Genomic DNA, 5,091 nt, shown 5'->3' with positions numbered 1-5,091 from the left:
CTGTCAGCACAGAGCCCCATGCAGGGCTCGAACCCACGAACCGTGAGATCATGGCCTGAGCCGAAGTTGGACGCTTAACCGACTGAGCCACTCAGGCACCCCAAGACTTTTAATCCTTAATATATCATTATAAATAGGAAGGAACTTCATAGTTTTTATAAGCTCCATACACTTTTCCTTACCCTGATTTATTGCATTAATGAGGTTTTAGGCTATCATACTCACAGTTCCTACAACACAATAAGTATTGCCCCCAAGGCCTCAAACAGCATTATCTTTAAAAAGACACTGCAAAACCTCTAACAACAACAAAAAGAAAATAACAGGTAATAAAGTATAAAGAATGGCTATACCAGAAATTTATAGTTGATCAACTGAAAATGAAAACTAGACTGCAGGCATTTTTAAGTGGTGAAGGGATTATAGTCAAATTATATAGCCAAAGGAAGCCACCCTCTACTTGGAAAATTAATTTGCATTTTCTTTATTAAATCTATGAGGAAGATAAAAAGTACCAACACCAAACAAAAAGCTGGGGAAAACACCTACTCCATATCATATGTTCTTTACCAAGTTTAATAGCACAGCCTGTTTGGTAATATAATTCATGTTTGTATAGAATTCACCTCAGAATGCAATGAAGCCATATTTCCTCCCAAGTACCCCATTCAGCCACCAACAATGCATATTTATTTAGGACTGTTAATACGTCAAACTCTGTGAAGCATATGGAAAACATGACGGGATTGAGTCAAGTGTACCATCCCTTCCCTGAAGAAATAAAACAAAGATCCAATACCACTCACTTTTGCACTGGATTTTAAAAATCCTTTAAAAATCTTAATTTCACCTTAATAAAATAACAGTTAATGGAAAAATTGTAAATATTACAAATACAACAGAATTAGCATTGTGATTAAAGATAAAAATTTTCATTTACCAAAGAAAGCCCTGAAATGTGATACACTCAATCTAGGTTAAATTTTTGTGGGCTATTATCAGTCTCTTAAAAAAGGAAGGGGGCTTGATTTATTTTTTAAAGGATGAAGTTAGTTTTGTTTTGTTCTGTTAGTTTATTTTGAGAGAGAAAGAGCAAGTGAGAAAGGGAGGGAGGGCATAGGGGCGGAGAGGGAGAGAGAGACTCCCAAGCCTGACTCTGGGCTCAATCTCACTGACCATTAAGATCATGACCTGAGCCAAAATCAAGAGTCAGACACTGACTGACACCAGATGGGGCTTGATTTATAAAGGCCTTTCAGAATAGACCACTTGACACCCAGTTCTGTAATAAACCCAATCAAAATGTTAACAATCTCTGGATTTGGAAGTCCTTGACACAACTTTTCCTTTCATCATCCCTATTTGGGCTTGTCAATGTTTCTTCCAAAATCTCCCATTTGCCCTTTTTCTTTCTGACTATCCTCATATCTTGCCTGGATTTGCTCATTCATTCATTCATCATTTACCAAATGCCTATTATCTGCCATGCACAAAGCCAGACCCTTGTCCTGGCTCTAAGGAAGTTCACATGATACTATGTAGAACTGTTATCTGCCAATCTCCATGATGGGGCTGCAAACTTTAGCAAAGGTTTTGTATTTCCAGAATCTAGTAGCATCTGGCATATAGTCTAAAAATGTTTATTATATGACACTAGATTACTTCAGCAAGCTCTTTTTAAATCCATAAATATTTATATCTTCAAAAATGACTCTTGCTTTTCTTCCCTTTTTAAAATACAAAAGCAATGTGTGTGCAATGCAAAAATCAGAAAGGTACAGAGTACAAAGTGAATTCTCCTACTCCCTAAATCCTACTTCCAGAAGTGACTACTATTACAGTTTGGAATAGATCTTTCCAGAGCTTTCCTATCCTGATATATAACACACACTTTTAAATGTTTTTGGAATAAGTTATTTGACAGTTTGACTCTAGCTTCTCAACTTTCTTAACCAGTTGAAGTTCGTTCTCAAAGTGTTGTCCCTGATTAGTAACATCAGCATCATCTGAGAACTCATTAGAAATACGAATTTTAGGCCCACTCTGGACCTACTAAATCAGAAACTCTGGAGGTGGGGACCTTGGTTTTGTGGTTTTTTTTTTTTTTAACTAGGCTCTACACCCAGTGTGGGCCTTGAACTCAGGACCCTGAGATCAAGAGCCACATGCTCTATCGACTGAGCCAGTCAGGCACCCCTTATAATATGGGTTTTAAGCTCTTCAGGTGATTCTAATGCATACTAACCATTGAGAACCACTGCTCTAATCCAGTTAACACAGTTTTACCACCCTACTTTAAAAGGCTTTCTTTGCCCTTTTGATTAATTCTGACGCTACCAATCTGTCAAAGTCCTGAAAAGTCCTAACTTCTCCCCAAAGTACTCTCACTACCACAGCTAATGCTGATTGTTCTTGCCTCTCCCCTAACTCCTGTAACATACCTAGTTTCTCTACCACACAACTTAACAATTACTGTTATAATTCACAGTTCTTTACTATTCCCCAACAAAGCTCCTTAAAGACATGTGTCATTTTTGTTATCTCTTCTTTACCCGTTCTAAGCACATAAGTGGAATTTTAAGAAGATGCTAGTTAATATAATGATAAATTAACTTATTAATGGATAAAAAGTCTGCAGTTTCAAGTTGTAGCCCCAGTTCTGTGACTTTGGACAAGTTCACTTTTCAGGATGAGGTCTGAAAAAGATGAACTCAATGACTTGATGCTTTCTTTTAGCTTCAACAGTGTATGATTTTATGAAATGTACCATTATACCCTCATACCGCTTGCTTATAATGCTATCATGGCAATTTTTGGACTTGACTTGAGTTACAGCTAGGTATGGTGTTTCTCAGTTAACTAGTAAGCTTTTTTAACAAGGGTCATATTTTATTCAACTGAGAATCTTATACCATGCCTTACATATAACAGCTCAATATATTTGCAGAAAATTATTTGGAAAAACTCTTTAAAAAGCCTAATTTATGCAAAAAACCTATGCATAGATCTGCTGCCTCCCAAAGGGCCTTTGAATACTTATTATTGTAAATACTATGAAGTGATTTATGGAAAAAAATTCTGATTACTCTGATAGCACCAGGGGTAGTCAGCAACATAAAGCCAAAGAATGTAAAAACTCTCACATGTAATTAAGGATAGACTAAAAAGCCATAAGCCTTAGGCTACCTTACTGCAACATGCAAATAAAAAGTGCCCTCTACACTTAAGTGGCATATACCAACTCCACTGTTGGGAATAAATGGGCTTCTTCACCCAAAACCCTTATCTGCAAATTTACAGAAACAGGGTGGAATGGAGACCTTGAATAGTAGGTGATGACCAGAAGTTGAATCTAAAGGGAAGGACAGCAAAGAGCAATTGAAGGGCAAGAAGGAGGAACCAAAGTGCAGCAGGAAAACATCACTCTGAGTAATGAAAAGGAGCAGTGGAAATTCACGGAGTCTTACCAAGGGCCTACTATGAACCAAGCACTTGAGGCTGCAAAGATGGCTCCAGACCTCAGGGGGCTAATATAAGAGTCCTGAGGGTAAAACTGAAGCCTCTACCCTACTGCCTGTGAGTGTGAGTGTGTGTGTCTGCATGTTTAATTCTAATTGGGAAAATCACGCAAGGAAGGCTTCTCACAAAGATGGTGAGTTAATGGAGCTTTAAAGTGTGTAGGAAGATTTGCTAAGGGAGAAAAAAGACAGTTGAGCTAGTTATTTTGGGGAAGAAACATTCACATATTTTTACAGCTGTTCCTTTGGGACTTTAAATCATGGAGGCTTCTTATATTCACCACCACTTTGTCATATGCCTTCTTTCTCTTTTTACTTTATCTTAAGTACTGACATGTTCAAGCCCAGCCCTGGAACAGAGCCAAAAAGCCCCAGAATGAGGTGAGTGCTCGCCAAATTTGCTCTGTCACCTCCAAATCCAGCCAGCCCAGCCAGCCCAGCCAGCCCGGTCCCGCTCTCCTGGCAGCCAGAAAAGGAAGACTAATTATATCCTCTGGGGGTAAAATTTGGATGCAGGCAGGCAAAGCTTATCCCTGTTCCTCCAGTGAGGTACCATGGGAGAGCTTCCTTGCCTCCTAAGCCAGGAGGTTCTAGTCTACCTGTGACATGGAGACCAGCTTCGCAGAAAAAGAAAAAGAGGAAAAAAAGCTGCATGAAAAAGAAGGGGGATGCACAGGACCGGGAAACGCTGAGCTATTAAGTGAGATAATCGTCATAAAACGTTTAATAATACCTCTGGCACACAGAAAGCGTTGGATAAACGTGAGCTCTTATGAACAACATACTGCTACTACTATTATTATTATTACAATAACGTTCCAATTGTACTCCAACAAAAAAACACTCTTTTCATAGCCTACTTTTATGACGTTGAAGAAGCAACTCCAGAGATAAAAGTGTCTTTCAAAAATCTTTAAAGGTACAAGATCAAATTCCAACTGTGCTGGCCTGAAAGCCCCAGACCCTGAGTTCAAAAGCTAGTCGTGCGACTCGCCAGGCGCGTGACCTTGGGCTCTGCACTTCACCTCGGAGCCTCAGTTTCCCCGTCTGTAAAGTGAGGCTCAGAAGTCCCTCCCCTCGCAGGGTTGTAGTGGGGTCCAGTCCGAGGGTACTCCTCGCTGCACTGGGGTCGCAAGGACGCAAGGCGAGCTCCTGGCCCATCTTCCAAGACCCCTGGCTTCGGGACGGGCGGGGTACGTGAATACGCGACCGGAGGCCCATCGAGCTCCGCCGCCCGTAGGGCAGGAGCAGAAAAGGGAAGCGCGCTTGAGATGCGTCCCTGAGACCGAGGGTGTCGGGCGCCCGGAGGCTCAGCCCTAGCCGCCCGCAAGCTGTCACCAGCTGTTTCGTCGCGGAGCCCCCCAGCCCGGACGCGGGGAGCGTCCAAGGGAGGCCAGGCTGACCCAGGTGCCGCCGGCGGGGAAAGCTGAGGGCGCTGGGGGGCCGGAGGAGACTGGCAGCGCGGGCCCCGGGCCCCCGCGCGCCGCGGAGACGAGGCAGCGAAGGAGAAAGCAGGGGGAGCTACGCCCCCGCAGGCAGCGCCGCGCGCCCCCCGCGGGCCGGGCGGAGACGC

The sequence above is a fragment of the Crocuta crocuta genome, unplaced genomic scaffold (assembly GCF_008692635.1).
Source record: "Crocuta crocuta isolate KB4526 unplaced genomic scaffold, BGI_CrCroc_1.0 scaffold248, whole genome shotgun sequence".
Taxonomy (NCBI): Eukaryota; Metazoa; Chordata; class Mammalia; order Carnivora; family Hyaenidae; genus Crocuta; species Crocuta crocuta.
Note: the sequence above shows the minus strand (reverse complement) of the source record.